Below are 15,671 nucleotides of genomic sequence, written 5' to 3' on the forward strand. Positions count from 1 at the left end.
ACTGAACACTGTGCTGATGCTCTGCAGGATGATCTCCCCTCAGACATTTCCAAAGTCTGTCACATATCGCAAAAATCAGGGAAGCTGCCTCCTACTTAGGCGAAGCTACATTAGACGCTGGTCTCCTGCCCTCTAAAGCCTCGGCTACATCAGCGCTGGCCTAACGCATCCTCTGGGTCTGCTCATGGAATGTGGACATGGATTCTAAGAAAACCTTAGCATTCTTACCTTTCTCAGGGGATATCCTGTTTGATGCTGAATTGGATAAAATAGTGGCTTCATTAATTGCTGCTAAGATGGCTTTCCTGCCATCGGCCTCTATGCCATGTGCTTTGACCTCCCCTTTTCAGGCCTTTCACCCACAATGCAAAGCCAAAGGCCAGGTATTTCCTAGACAAATGTTTATTAAATCTACAAAGCCCAGGTCAAAGCAAGCATGGGCTGCAATACAGCCACCAACAAAATGTGATGACAAGCCCACAGACAGGGTGGGAGGCTGATTTCTCCAGTTTGCAAACACCAATAGATGCCTAGGTGCAAGAAGTGGTCTCTCACGGGTACGTGATCTCATTCAAGAGATGGCCCCATCAACATTCTTTTACACAGCCCCCTTGGACCCCAGCAAGGCTTTAGCCCTACCGGAGGTTATCCAATACCTCCTGCAATCAGGAGTGATTGTACCAGTCCCAGGTTCACAACACGGTACCGGGTTCTATTCAACACTAATTCTGGTACAGAAACCCAATGGGTCTCATCGGCCTATCCTAAACCTCAAATCTTTCAACAAATTTGTCAGAGTACCCAAGTTCCATATGGAAACACTGTGCTCCATTGTTCTAGCAATGGAGCCGGGAGACATCATGGTGTCTCTGGATATCCAGGCTGCTTACCTGCATGTGTTATGCACACCAGTGCCTGCAGGAAAGTACTGGTGTCAGAACTGTTATGCACTCCAGTGCCTGCAGGAATGTACTGGTGTTTGAACTGTTATGCAAAACAAATGGACTCACAGACAGACTGGGGAATATGACATAACGTACACAGAAGGTGATAGGGTAACAAAATACACACAAAGTGAACAGAGAAGCCCAGAGGCTAAGGAACTGGGTATCTCCCTTGTATTAGAACTGCTCAGATGGGAAAAGCAAGATGTTGTGTTTTAATACGTAGAGAACCCGAAATGCTGTTGCTAAGGGCAACAGCAAAACCCTAAAGGGTTACCAACGGGTGTGGCAGTAAACTCCTTGGTCAGAGATGGAATGATAGACACAAGGAGAGTCTCCACAATCCTAATTCTCACTTGCAGTGCACAGGTTCAGCTTACTGCCACTAAACTGACCCCTGACACCTAGCACAGTGAGACAGGATTAGACAGGCAAGTCTTAGAATACAGCCGCAAACTTGCTAAGTTCAGAGAGTAGTAACAGAACCCCAGCAAGCTAAACGACTGACTCCAGTCTTACTGCTAGGTCTGGATTGGCAGAGTGTAATACCAAATCCCCAGGCCTATTTGCAGTAAGCAACAAACAAATACAAAGCTACACAGTACTGGCTAACTTTCAGGAACTGACTAACCAACAAAGATTCAGCAGCATCTGCTTACCCTGAGAAGAGGCCTTATAAAGCAGGTGCTGTCCACGCCCCACTCAGACCTCACAGACTGTGAGCACAAAAACCAGCACCGGATCCCCTGCCGTGCACAGAGCCTATAACCACTGCACAGCAAAAGACCCGAACCGGAGTATCAGCTGCGCTCAGGTTACTCCGCTAGCACTTGTCTCCCGGTTGCCATGACGACATGGCAGCACAGGGCAGGAGACCCTAACAGTACCCCCCCTCTGACGAGGGGTCAAAGAACCCCTACCACCGGGTTTATCGGGGAACTGCGAGAAGAAAGAGCGTATCAGTCTGGGGGCATGAAGATCACAACTGCGCCCCCACGACCGCTCCTCCGGGCCATACCCCTTCCAGTGCACCAAAAATGACAGCCGACCCCGAACCACCTTGGAGTCAAGAATCCTTTCAACAACAAACTCCCTCTGGCCACGTATCAGAAGAGGGGAAGGTCTTCCACTGGAAGAAGGATTACTAATCGCCCGTTTTAAAAGGGAACAATGAAATGTTTTATTGATACCCAAAGAACGGGGCAGATCTAACTGAAATGCCACCGGATTGATAACCCTGGTGATCTTATAAGGGCCGATGAACCGGGGGCCTAACTTATGAGATGGCTGTCTCAACTTCAAATTCTTGGTAGACAACCAGACGAAGTCTCCTAATTTGAAGCTGCAGGGTCTTTTCCGCTTATCAAAAACCCTTTTGGTCACTAATGACACAGACACAAGGGCTTTCTTCACTTTCCGCCAAATACCTCTAAGGACCGAAACCACAGAGGAACCACCAGGCGTGGAGTCCAGGGGGTCAAAAGAATTGGCCTTAGGATGATGCCCATACACACAAAGGAAGGGAGAGATCCCTGTAGCAGAGTGAGCCGCGTTGTTATAGGCAACTCCGCCATGGACAGATGAGCAACCCAGTCAGTCTGACACTTGGAGACATAACACCTGAGGAACTGCTCCAAGGACTGGTTCACCCTTTCAGTCTGCCCATTAGACTGCGGATGGTAGCCTGACGACAAGCTGACAGAAATCTGGAGATCGGAACAAAATGCCCTCCAGAATTTGGCCACAAACTGGGATCCGCGGTCAGAGACCACCTCAAGTGGCAACCCGTGGAGACGCACAACATGCAGCATAAATAATTCAGACAGGCGTCTGGCCGATGGCAGCCCAACCAGTGGAACGAAGTGCGCCATCTTCGAAAACCTGTCAACGACAACCCAGATGGCTGTCATCCCCGAGGATTTGGGCAAGTCCACCACAAAATCCATTGAAATGTGGGTCCATGGCTTAGATGGGATAGAGAGTGGATGTAATGGGCCAACAGGAACCCCTCTAGGAGTCTTATTTCGGGCACAGATGTCACATGCCCGAACCCACTGATCCACATCCTTAGCCACCGAGGGCCACCACACCGCCCTAGATAGCAACTCCCGAGTTCTGGCAATACCCGGGTGACCTGCCGACATCTTGGCATGGAATTCCAGGAACACTCGCTGTCTTAACCTAGGAGGCACAAACAAAAGACCTACCGGAAGGTCTGGAGGAGCCTGCTCCTGTGCTCTAAGGACTAATGATAAGAGGTCCTGGGTAATGCCCACTTTAATACATGATGGGGAAACAATGGGCAACGGCTCCTCGGTGGTCTCCTGGATTGGAGCAAAACTCAGCGAGAGCGCATCAGCCTTGATGTTTTTTGACCCAGGGCGATATGTTATCAAAAAATTAAAGCGAGCAAAAAACAAAGCCCATCGTGCCTGCCTGGCATTGAGACGCTTCGCTCACTCTAAATATGCCAGATTCTTATGGTCAGTGAGAATTGAGACCACAAACTTAGCCCCCTCAAGCCAGTGTCTCCACTCCTCGAGTGCATCCTTAATAGCCAACAATTCCCGGTTACCCACGTCATAATTCATCTCGGCAGGCGAAAATTTACGGGAAAAGTAAGCACAGGGATGAAGGCGATTATCAGACACTCCCATCTGAGAAAGCACTGCCCCAATACCCATCTCAGAGGCATCCACCTCCACCACAAAAGGACGCTCTGGATCTGGGTGTCGCAGCACCTTGGCCGAAACAAATGCCCTTTTGAGACGGGCAAAAGCCGCTTTAGCCTCACAAGACCAGTGAGCAACATCCGCCCCTTTCTTAGTGAGTGCCACCAAGGGCGCCACTATAGACGAAAATCCAGCGATAAATCGTCTATAAAAATTTGCAAAGCCCAGGAAACGCTGAAGCGCCTTCAAACTAGTGGGCTGCACCCAATCCAGGACTGCCTGTACCTTGGAACCCTCCATTTGGAAACCTTCTGGGGAGATAATATATCCTAGAAATGCGATTTGCTGAACTTCAAATTCGCACTTCTCCAGCTTCGCCCCAAGCCGGTGGTCTCTGAGTTTCTGGAGGACTAAGCGTACATGCTTCCGATGTTCCTCCAGGGAATGGGAGAAGATTAGGATGTCATCTAAGTATACAACTAAGAATCTATCCAAATATTCCCTGAGCACATCATTCATGAAATCCTGGAAGACTGCCGGGGCATTACAGAGCCCAAAAGGCATCACCAAATATTCATAATGCCCTGAGTGGGTATTAAAGGCAGTCTTCCATTCATCCCCCTCTCTTATTCGGATTAGATTGTACGCACCGCGTAGGTCAATCTTAGAAAAAATGGTGGCAGTACGAAGCTGGTCAAACAAGACCGAAATGAGAGGCAGTGGGTATGAGTTTTTAATCGTGATACGGTTCAATTCCCTGAAGTCGATGCAGGGTCGCAACAAACCGTCCTTTTTACCCACGAAGAAGAACCCCGACCCAACTGGAGACTGTGAAGGTCTGATAAATCCCTTAGCCAAGTTCTCCTGAATGTACTCTGCCATAGCCTGAGTCTCAGGACGTGACAGGGAGTACAACCTGCTCTTGGGAAGCTTAGCATTTGGCAACAAATCAATGGCACAGTCATAGGGGCGATGGGGAGGTAGTACCTCTGCAACTTTTTTGGAGAACACGTCCGCAAAATCTGCATAACACCCTGGCAATCCTGGCAAACTTACCTGCGAGAGCCTGACTGGAAGGCTCAAGCAACTCCTGAAACAATCAGTACCCCAACTAAGAATCTCCCCAGAGACCCAGTCAAATTGAGGATTGTGGGCCCTTAACCAGGGTAACCCCAACACCAATGGGGCAAAAGTACAGACAGTCACATAAAAGGACAATTTTTCAGAGTGTGTGGCTCCAATAAACAAAGAAATCTGGCTAGTGCAAGAGGTAATTTTACCTTGGGATAATGGTTCCCCGTTTAACCTACAAATCTCAATTTCCGATGCCAAGGGTACTAAGGGAACAGAGTGTTTCAGGGCGAATTGGCGGTCCATAAAAACCCCGTCGGCCCCACTGTCCACAAAGGCCTCAGTCTTGACAGTTTGACCGAGGATCTTCAAGGTCACCGGAATGATAAAAGTCTTCTTGGGAAATTCTGACTTCTGGCCTGACAGGATATTTCCCATCACCCTCAGGCCCTGAAGTTTTCCGGCTTTTCTGGGCATGATACTACCACATGACCTTTATTCCCACAGTACAAACACAACCCCTGCTGTCTCCTCCGCGTCTTCTCACGCGAGGAAAGGCGGGTAGCCCCAATCTGCATAGGCTCCTCAGAAAATTCCTCAGAGTCTGAGGTTCCCTTGGGAAGGAAGGAAATCTCAGTCTCCCTTTCAAGCCTACGCTCTCTCAGCCGTCTATCCACCCGGATGGATAACTGCATGAGCTGATCCAAGCTATCAGGCAAGGGATATTGTACCAGTTGGTCCTTTATCTGGTTAGAAATACCTCTTCGGTACTGGTGTCTCAGGGCTGGGTCATTCCACTGGGTATCATGGGCTAACCTCCGAAACTCCGTACAGTTAACCTCAACTGGCCTTCGCCCTTGCTTAAGGATCGAAATCTGAGCCTCGGCTGAGGCCGTCTTCTCAGGGTCATCATACAACATGCCCAGTGCCGTAAAAAAAGCATCAACACTTTTAAGCGATGGACAGTCAGGCTGAAACCCATATGCCCAGACCTGTGGGTCTCCTTGTAGCAAGGAAATCACTATGCCCACCCGCTGAATCTCCGACCCAGAAGACTGAGGCCTAAGCCGGAAGTATAGCTTGCAGCTCTCCTTGAAACAAAAGAACTGCGAGCGATCTCCAGAAAAACAATCCGGGAGATTTACTTTCGGCTCCTTAACCCCTGAAGGTGCTGCTGCTGCGGGAGCTCCGCCAGCAGCCTGGGAGGTGTGCATTTTAATGGACAACTCATTAAATTGTCGAGTCAGGACCTGCACCTGATCGACCACCTGTTGCAACGTATTTTGAGGGGTATGCTCCATATTCCCACAAAATTTCAACAGGAGTATTAGGCTGCTGAATATGTTATGCACACCAGTGCCTGCAGGAAAGTACTGGTGTCAGAACTGTTATGCACTCCAGTGCCTGCAGGAATGTACTGGTGTTTGAACTGTTATGCAAAACAAATGGGCTCACAGACAGACTGGGGAATATGACATAACGTACACAGAAGGTGATAGGGTAACAAAATACACACAAAGTGAACAGAGAAGCCCAGAGGCTAAGGAACTGGGTATCTCCCTTGTATTAGAACTGCTCAGATGGGAAAAGCAAGATGTTGTGTTTTAATACGTAGAGAACCCGAAATGCTGTTGCTAAGGGCAACAGCAAAACCCTAAAGGGTTACCAACGAGTGTGGCAGTAAACTCCTTGGTCAGAGATGGAATGATAGACACAAGGAGAGTCTCCACAATCCTAATTCTCACTTGCAGTGCACAGGTTCAGCTTACTGCCACTAAACTGACCCCTGACACCTAGCACAGTGAGACAGGATTAGACAGGCAAGTCTTAGAATACAGCCGCAAACTTGCTAAGTTCAGAGAGTAGTAACAGAACCCCAGCAAGCTAAACGACTGACTCCAGTCTTACTGCTAGGTCTGGATTGGCAGAGTGCAATACCAAATCCCCAGGCCTATTTGCAGTAAGCAACAAACAAATACAAAGCTACACAGTACTGGCTAACTTTCAGGAACTGACTAACCAACAAAGATTCAGCAGCATCTGCTTACCCTGAGAAGAGGCCTTATAAAGCAGGTGCTGTCCACGCCCCACTCAGACCTCACAGACTGTGAGCACAAAAACCAGCACCGGATCCCCTGCCGTGCACAGAGCCTATAACCACTGCACAGCAAAAGACCCGAACCGGAGTATCAGCTGCGCTCAGGTTACTCCGCTAGCACTTGTCTCCCGGTTGCCATGACGACGTGGCAGCACAGGGCAGGAGACCCTAACAGCATGTTCCTATAGCACCTTCTCACTACCAATTCCTGCAGTTTGCTATTCTTTGCCAACATTACCAATTTTGGGCCTTGCCTTTTGCAATGTCTATGGCACCCAGCGTCTTTACCAAAATAATGACAGTTATGGCGGCATAGCTGCGCTGTCAGGAAGTCAGACTGCTCCCTTACCTGGACATCCTGCTACTTCTGGCGCTCTCCCAGGAGGCCCTAATGCACTATCTCAAGCTGACTATTGCTTTCTTACAACAACACGGGTGGCTCATCCACTGGAGGATGTCATCCTTCATGCCTACTCAATGCATGACCCATCTGGGAGCTCTCCTGGATTCCCAAGTCCAGAGACTTTTCCTGACCCCAAAGTATCGTCATTGCAGCAACAGAATATCCTACATACTCAGCAGTCGCCGGGTGTCCATACACTCAGTTATAAAAGTCCTGGGATCTATGGTCTCCACCTTCGACATGGTGGAGTAGGTCCAGTTCCACTCCAGGACTCTACAACACTTAATACTGGATCGCTGGAATAGACAGCCCCATCAAATCAGGTCCCAGATGAGGGTTCTCCCCCTGAGGTAAGTCTGTATCTAACATGGTGACTCCAGATGTCACACCTGGACAAGGGGCGACCCTTCTGGATTCCGAAATGGGTCCTGTTAACCATGGATGACAGTCTCCGTGGATGGGGCGCAGTAATCGAACACTGCAGTAATCGGACACTTCTCCTTTCAGGACCATTGGACTCCAGCCGAAACCAGCTTACCAATCAATGTCCTGGAGTTACGAGCTGTCTACAGAGCACGAATACTGAGACATGACGTTCTTCAGGGCAAACCTGTACAGGTCCAGTAAGACAATGCCACAGCAGTAGCCTACCTAAACCATCAGGGAGGCACCCGCAGCCAGTTGGCAATGCATGAATTGGCTCGCATTTTTCAATGGGCAGAACGCCACATTCCAGCCATATCGGCGGTCTTCATCTCAGGTTTCCTGAACTGGGAAGCAGACTTCCTCAGCCATCACAATGTCCATTCCGGAGAGGTGTCGCTACACCTGGAGGTCTTCCAGCTCTTGGTACACAAGTGGAGACAGCCAGACGTAAGCCTCATGGCCTCCAAACACAAGGTTTGTCTATGGGTCCAGGACAAGGAACTCTGAATGGGTTTCTTCGTGGATTCCCTGGCCTTGCCGTGGACCTTCCATTTATCATATGTCTTTCCTCCAGTTGCTCTTCTCCCGCGAGTTCTTCAGAAACTCAAACAAGATGGCGGCACCATCATAGTGATTGCCCCAATGTGGCCCAGATGTGACCGGTTTTCTGATCTGCAGAACCTGTCCATGGAGGAATGATTTCCACTCCCTCAACGACCAGACCTGCTGTCTCAGGGAACCTGTCTACACCCGGACCTAGCTCGTCTGTCTTTGACGGTGTGGCTCTAGAGTCATCCATTCTAAGGGTGAAAGGTATCTCCCTGTTGGTGATTCAGACCATGCTTAGAGCAAGAAAGTCTGCCTCTCCCTGCATCTATTATTGGACATAGTATACATACCTGCAGTGGTGCAATACGAGGTGCTATAACCCACAGATTTCTGGGGTGTCCAGGATTCTCGCTTGCCTTCAAGCTGGACTGTATCTGGGACTCCGCCTGGCAATGTTGAAAGTGCATGTCTCGGCCTTGTCCATTTGGTTCCAATGAAAAATTGCTCCTCTTCCTGATGTACATACCTTTCTCCAGGGGGTGGCTCCTTGGGATTTATCAGTGGTCATGATGTGAGGGAAATGGGGAACGGGAAGGTCTAAGCACTTGAGAATCCCAACTAGTAAAATAGGTTTTACTATAGTACTTTCCACATATCATACATTTCTCATGAAATTTCTATGGAGATAACTCTGTGGAGGTGCTCCCTGAGAGTAGGTAGTAGCAAGACAAAACTATCCAAGAAAGGATATGAGAAGAACTCTCTTACAGGGGCACTCTACCTGTATTGTATTCAGTTTTAAGATGTAACTTTTATTTAGTATGCATTAAGACTTTTGTTTATTCAAAAAAGGAAATTGTTTAAAAAAATGACGAGTGAGCTATATACACGTCCAAAACACAAATATTTTAGAAAGAATATATAAGGACTCATAAGAGGGGTACAAAAAGATGGAGAAACCAAAACAATTGTCTTGAGAAAGAGAACGATGAAAATATTTACTGGTATAGTCAAAGTTTAAGTAACTAGATACAACCATCACAAGGTTATCAATAAATTCCATTTACCGCATTGCTGTTGTGTGAGGCTTATTATATGGGCTCAATTTCAATAACTGGATTGGTTTGTAGAGTGTACCATTTGGTTAAGCAATCACAGGAAGCCTATGAACCATTAAGTCATCAGTCAACTGATAGGAGGGTTTATTTTTGGTCTCGGGTAATAATGGTTCACAAAAGATTAATGATAATTCATAATTATGCCTTCATATCAATAACAGATAGTATTGTCCCTTTCTCTGCTATATTTTGTGGTTTACTCTAATCTGTTTTAAAGAGCAGAGCACTTCATATCCACTTCCAGCTCAGTGACATCACACTATTATACACTATATATGTACTGCTATGTTACCATAATATGTGTATGTGGCCACTAATAGCACATACACCCCACATGCTAATACCGTGTGCACCTACACGTCACAGCGCCATGGCATGATGTAACAGCAGCTGCATGAGTGTCAGGGGTCCTCAGTCACTGACACCCACCTAGTGCTGTACAAGGGCTGCATCATGGAAACATCCCACTATGGGGACACTCACTACCATGGTAACAGGAAGACTGGTCACTAAGGGGTTACCATGCAGAGCAGTCACCGCGGGGGAGGGGGGTCCTGCACTCATATACCGCCCCCTATATCACTCATCATCCCCCACACACACAGCTGGGAACCCCAGGCCGGAGCCCTCTGCAGTAGTACACCTCCGGAGCCCGGGACACGCCACTTCCGCTCTGTGCGTTCCACCCTACTTCCGCGTACCCGCTCACTTCCGGTCCGTGCGGTCCACCACTGATTAATCCAGTGCGTTCCACTCCACTTCCGCGTTTCACCTTACATCCGGCCCAACCCCTCCTCCTGTGCTCCATAATAGCATCCGGGTCTCTAGGTGGGAAGGAACAGAGAGGAGACTTCAGGTAATGATGCTATATAGTATTACTATACAGGAGGAGCAGCCTGTGGTGTCTTATTATTATTATTATACAGGAGGGGCAGCCTGTGGTGTCCTACTATTATTATACAGGAGGAGCAGCCTGTGGTGTCCTATAATTATTATTTTTATACAGGAGGAGAAGCCTGTGGTGTCCTGTTATTATTATTATTATTATTATTATTATAATACAGGGGGAGCAGTCTGTGGTGTGCTGCTGTTGTTATTATTATTATTATTATTATACAGGAGGAGCAGCCTGTGGTGTCCTGTTGTTATTATTATTATTATTATTATTATTATTATTATGGAGGAGGAGTAGTCTGTGGTGTCCTGTTATAATTATTTTTATTCTTATTATTATACAGGAGGAGCAGACTGTGGTGTCCTGTTATTATTATACAGGAGGAGCAGTCTGTGGTGGCCTGTTGTTATTATTATACAGGAGGAGCAGCCTGTGGTGTCCTATTATTATTTCTGGTGCGGGGTACACATGGTTCCACAAGGAATAATATTGGGGTGTAGAGTTGGATCTTGATCCGAGACACCCACAGGCTCAAATCTTTGACCTTCTTCCCAAGATGCACAGCGCCGCCTCCTCTATAACCCCGCCTCCATGCACAGGAGCTCAGTGTGTAAGTTGGTGCCATGTAGTAAGCAGGCATACAACATGGGGGCTGCTCCAGCAGCCCTAAGAAAAAGCTATTTTTCATAAGAAAGAATAATTGAAGACTTCATGAGCTGCAGCAGTGACTAGATGTCAGTCAGACATCCCCTGCTGCAGCTCCATCACTCCCCCAGCGGCGCTGTTTACTCCCACGCTCTGGTTGCCGGGTCACTACAGCGGAGGCTCCGGTGTTCTCTACGTTGGTCACACACTCGCCGCTGTCTCCTGGATTGCGTGGTCTCTTTGGCTTGCTGTAATCGTGATCCACGCGTGCTGGCGTGGACACTGTAAGGGGGCAGCTGCACCACTAGTCATCGGGACACTGGGCACAGGTTAGTTTTCTCTCTAAAACCATTTATTTACAGCCCGCAGAGCCCGGTGGGGAAGCCAGCAAGGGGAGTAAGGCCTAACCTGTAGTCCCTCCCCCTGCCCCAGGGTGCCCTGGAGCTGCATATCTCTCTCTCACTCCCTATCAGCAGCCATTACACGGAGCTGCGCTGTTCCTGGGACTGCTGTGGTAAAGCCGCCTGATCACCAGCGCTGTGCATTTTACAGGACACTTAAGTATTCTACCTGTCAGTGGACAGTGTTAGTTAAGAAAGAGTGTATATAGTCAGGGTTATGTGGTACAAATGCCCTATGATATACATCCAGTATCTACTGCGTTTTGCTATATTTCCTGTGTATATATATATATATATATATATATATGAAAACCAGAAACACCCTTATCCTGTGCTGTAAAATTGCTGCCTTCTGAAACGGTCCTACTGTTAGCTAGGACCCGACCAGACAACCTCCAAAACGATGTATCAGATGGCGCTAATAATCACTTATTTATTCAACCAGCCAAACAATTGACCACATCAATAAATAATATCAATTTATTAAAAGCATATAATGCAAAAAGAGATAACCCTTTCATAGATACATAGCATTGATGAATGTTAGATGAAATAATGAAGGGTATATATTTTCTCTTCCACCCTGACGCGTTTCATCCTTAATGGACTTCTTCAGAGGGGTGATCAATACAGCTATACTCCAAAATGAGTCTTCAGATCCTTAGACCATTTGTCAGTATAGGTTTGTATAACAATTTTAAAAGTTTGAAAGACTTCTGTCTTAGTTCATAAGGGTCAATTAGTTAAAATCTGAAAAATAGCCCACCTCAGGGAGAAACTCATATATAAATTTGCGTATATATCCACATATGGACCACAGATTACTGTGTGCTCCTGTGTGCTCTCCCAAAGTTCAAGTCCATATGTGGATATACGCAAATTCCCAGTGTAAGGCCACATGGTAATGGCACCTACAGCATCTGAGAGCCAGCTTACCTGGGGATACCCCTGACTTCCCCTATGGCACTACTAGAGTCAGCAATCCCTCCTAATGCTGACCCATTTGTGCCTCTCTATATACAATACACAAGGTGGGAAGCTGCTCAATCAGATTGTAATGTCACTCAGGTGCTAAAAGGGGAGGGGTAATTCTGTGTAGGAAAAAAAACTGTGTTCCCTAATGCACACCGAGTGAATAATATTACTATATAATAATCAGATAATACGGAGATCTTAGTTGCGTATATCTGCAGATATAGGGTTAAGCCCCCAGACCGATCGACAAGGCTTCTCCGTCACTGGGGGTCCCTAATACTAGGTATGGGCCTGGGGCGCAGGACCCCACAATGTCGGCACAGGTCGGCCACCCCAGGTCAGCACACAGGTGAAAATTAATAGGGGTTAATAAGAAGCACAGAAGTGCTATGTAAGTGGTGTGATTAAAATAATATATACAAAGTGATAGGAAAAATAATAAGTGTTAATAAAGTGTTAGGGTGTGCCGACCTGCAGCAGCCCACCCATACCGACACAGGGGCCACTGCACCCCACACCCACCCCATAAATAATTACATATATATATATCTGGGTTAAATTCCCAGTGTAAGGCCACATGGTAATGGCACCTACAGCATCTGAGAGCCAGCTTACCTGGGGATACCCCTGACTTCCCCTATGGCACTACTAGAGTCAGCAATCCCTCCTAATGCTGACCCATTTGTGCCTCTCTATATACAATACACAAGGTGGGAAGCTGCTCAATCAGATTGTAATGTCACTCAGGTGCTAAAAGGGGAGGGGTAATTCTGTGTAGGAAAAAAAAACTGTGTTCCCTAATGCACACCGAGTGAATAATATTACTATATAATAATCAGATAATACGGAGATCTTAGTTGCGTATATCTGCAGATATAGGGTTAAGCCCCCAGACCGATCGACAAGGCTTCTCCGTCACTGGGGGTCCCTAATACTAGGTATGGGCCTGGGGCGCAGGACCCCACAATGTCGGCACAGGTCGGCCACCCCAGGTCAGCACACAGGTGAAAATTAATAGGGGTTAATAAGAAGCACAGAAGTGCTATGTAAGTGGTGTGATTAAAATAATATATACAAAGTGATAGGAAAAATAATAAGTGTTAATAAAGTGTTAGGGTGTGCCGACCTGCAGCAGCCCACCCATACCGACACAGGGGCCACTGCACCCCACACCCACCCCATAAATAATTACATATATATATATCTGGGTTAAATTCCCAGTGTAAGGCCACATGGTAATGGCACCTACAGCATCTGAGAGCCAGCTTACCTGGGGATACCCCTGACTTCCCCTATGGCACTACTAGAGTCAGCAATCCCTCCTAATGCTGACCCATTTGTGCCTCTCTATATACAATACACAAGGTGGGAAGCTGCTCAATCAGATTGTAATGTCACTCAGGTGCTAAAAAGGGTATTATCTGATTATTATATAGTAATATTATTCACTCGGTGTGCATTAGGGAACACAGTTTTTTTTCCTACACAGAATTACCCCTCCCCTTTTAGCACCTGAGTGACATTACAATCTGATTGAGCAGCTTCCCACCTTGTGTATTGTATATAGAGAGGCACAAATGGGTCAGCATTAGGAGGGATTGCTGACTCTAGTAGTGCCATAGGGGAAGTCAGGGGTATCCCCAGGTAAGCTGGCTCTCAGATGCTGTAGGTGCCATTACCATGTGGCCTTACACTGGGAATTTAACCCAGATATATATATATGTAATTATTTATGGGGTGGGTGTGGGGTGCAGTGGCCCCTGTGTCGGTATGGGTGGGCTGCTGCAGGTCGGCACACCCTAACACTTTATTAACACTTATTATTTTTCCTATCACTTTGTATATATTATTTTAATCACACCACTTACATAGCACTTCTGTGCTTCTTATTAACCCCTATTAATTTTCACCTGTGTGCTGACCTGGGGTGGCCGACCTGTGCCGACATTGTGGGGTCCTGCGCCCCAGGCCCATACCTAGTATTAGGGACCCCCAGTGACGGAGAAGCCTTGTCGATCGGTCTGGGGGCTTAACCCTATATCTGCAGATATACGCAACTAAGATCTCCGTATTATCTGATTATTATATAGTAATATTATTCACTCGGTGTGCATTAGGGAACACAGTTTTTTTTCCTACACAGAATTACCCCTCCCCTTTTAGCACCTGAGTGACATTACAATCTGATTGAGCAGCTTCCCACCTTGTGTATTGTATATAGAGAGGCACAAATGGGTCAGCATTAGGAGGGATTGCTGACTCTAGTAGTGCCATAGGGGAAGTCAGGGGTATCCCCAGGTAAGCTGGCTCTCAGATGCTGTAGGTGCCATTACCATGTGGCCTTACACTGGGAATTTAACCCAGATATATATATATGTAATTATTTATGGGGTGGGTGTGGGGTGCAGTGGCCCCTGTGTCGGTATGGGTGGGCTGCTGCAGGTCGGCACACCCTAACACTTTATTAACACTTATTATTTTTCCTATCACTTTGTATATATTATTTTAATCACACCACTTACATAGCACTTCTGTGCTTCTTATTAACCCCTATTAATTTTCACCTGTGTGCTGACCTGGGGTGGCCGACCTGTGCCGACATTGTGGGGTCCTGCGCCCCAGGCCCATACCTAGTATTAGGGACCCCCAGTGACGGAGAAGCCTTGTCGATCGGTCTGGGGGCTTAACCCTATATCTGCAGATATACGCAACTAAGATCTCCGTATTATCTGATTATTATATAGTAATATTATTCACTCGGTGTGCATTAGGGAACACAGTTTTTTTTCCTACACAGAATTACCCCTCCCCTTTTAGCACCTGAGTGACATTACAATCTGATTGAGCAGCTTCCCACCTTGTGTATTGTATATAGAGAGGCACAAATGGGTCAGCATTAGGAGGGATTGCTGACTCTAGTAGTGCCATAGGGGAAGTCAGGGGTATCCCCAGGTAAGCTGGCTCTCAGATGCTGTAGGTGCCATTACCATGTGGCCTTACACTGGGAATTTAACCCAGATATATATATATGTAATTATTTATGGGGTGGGTGTGGGGTGCAGTGGCCCCTGTGTCGGTATGGGTGGGCTGCTGCAGGTCGGCACACCCTAACACTTTATTAACACTTATTATTTTTCCTATCACTTTGTATATATTATTTTAATCACACCACTTACATAGCACTTCTGTGCTTCTTATTAACCCCTATTAATTTTCACCTGTGTGCTGACCTGGGGTGGCCGACCTGTGCCGACATTGTGGGGTCCTGCGCCCCAGGCCCATACCTAGTATTAGGGACCCCCAGTGACGGAGAAGCCTTGTCGATCGGTCTGGGGGCTTAACCCTATATCTGCAGATATACGCAACTAAGATCTCCGTATTATCTGATTATTATATAGTAATATTATTCACTCGGTGTGCATTAGGGAACACAGTTTTTTTTCCTACACAGAATTACCCCTCCCCTTTTAGCAC

The 15,671-nt window shown here is 47.1% G+C and overlaps 2 protein-coding genes across 2 annotated transcripts in view; one reads left to right on the top strand and one right to left on the bottom strand.

Annotated features, from left to right (window-relative positions):
- LOC135056555 (uncharacterized) overlaps positions 1-15,671 on the bottom strand; it is a 637,874-nt gene that overhangs the window by 381,491 nt on the left and 240,712 nt on the right. The window lies entirely within an intron of this gene.
- The window catches only part of LOC135057891 (uncharacterized), a 124,357-nt gene continuing 118,784 nt past the window's right edge, over positions 10,099-15,671 (top strand). Inside the window, exon 1 of the mRNA XM_063963609.1 lies at positions 10,099-10,137. The gene's annotated coding sequence lies outside the window, so the exon portion shown is untranslated. The remainder of the gene's footprint in view (positions 10,138-15,671) is intronic.

The sequence above is a fragment of the Pseudophryne corroboree genome, chromosome 3 (genome assembly GCF_028390025.1).
Source record: "Pseudophryne corroboree isolate aPseCor3 chromosome 3, aPseCor3.hap2, whole genome shotgun sequence".
Classification (NCBI taxonomy): domain Eukaryota; kingdom Metazoa; phylum Chordata; class Amphibia; order Anura; family Myobatrachidae; genus Pseudophryne; species Pseudophryne corroboree.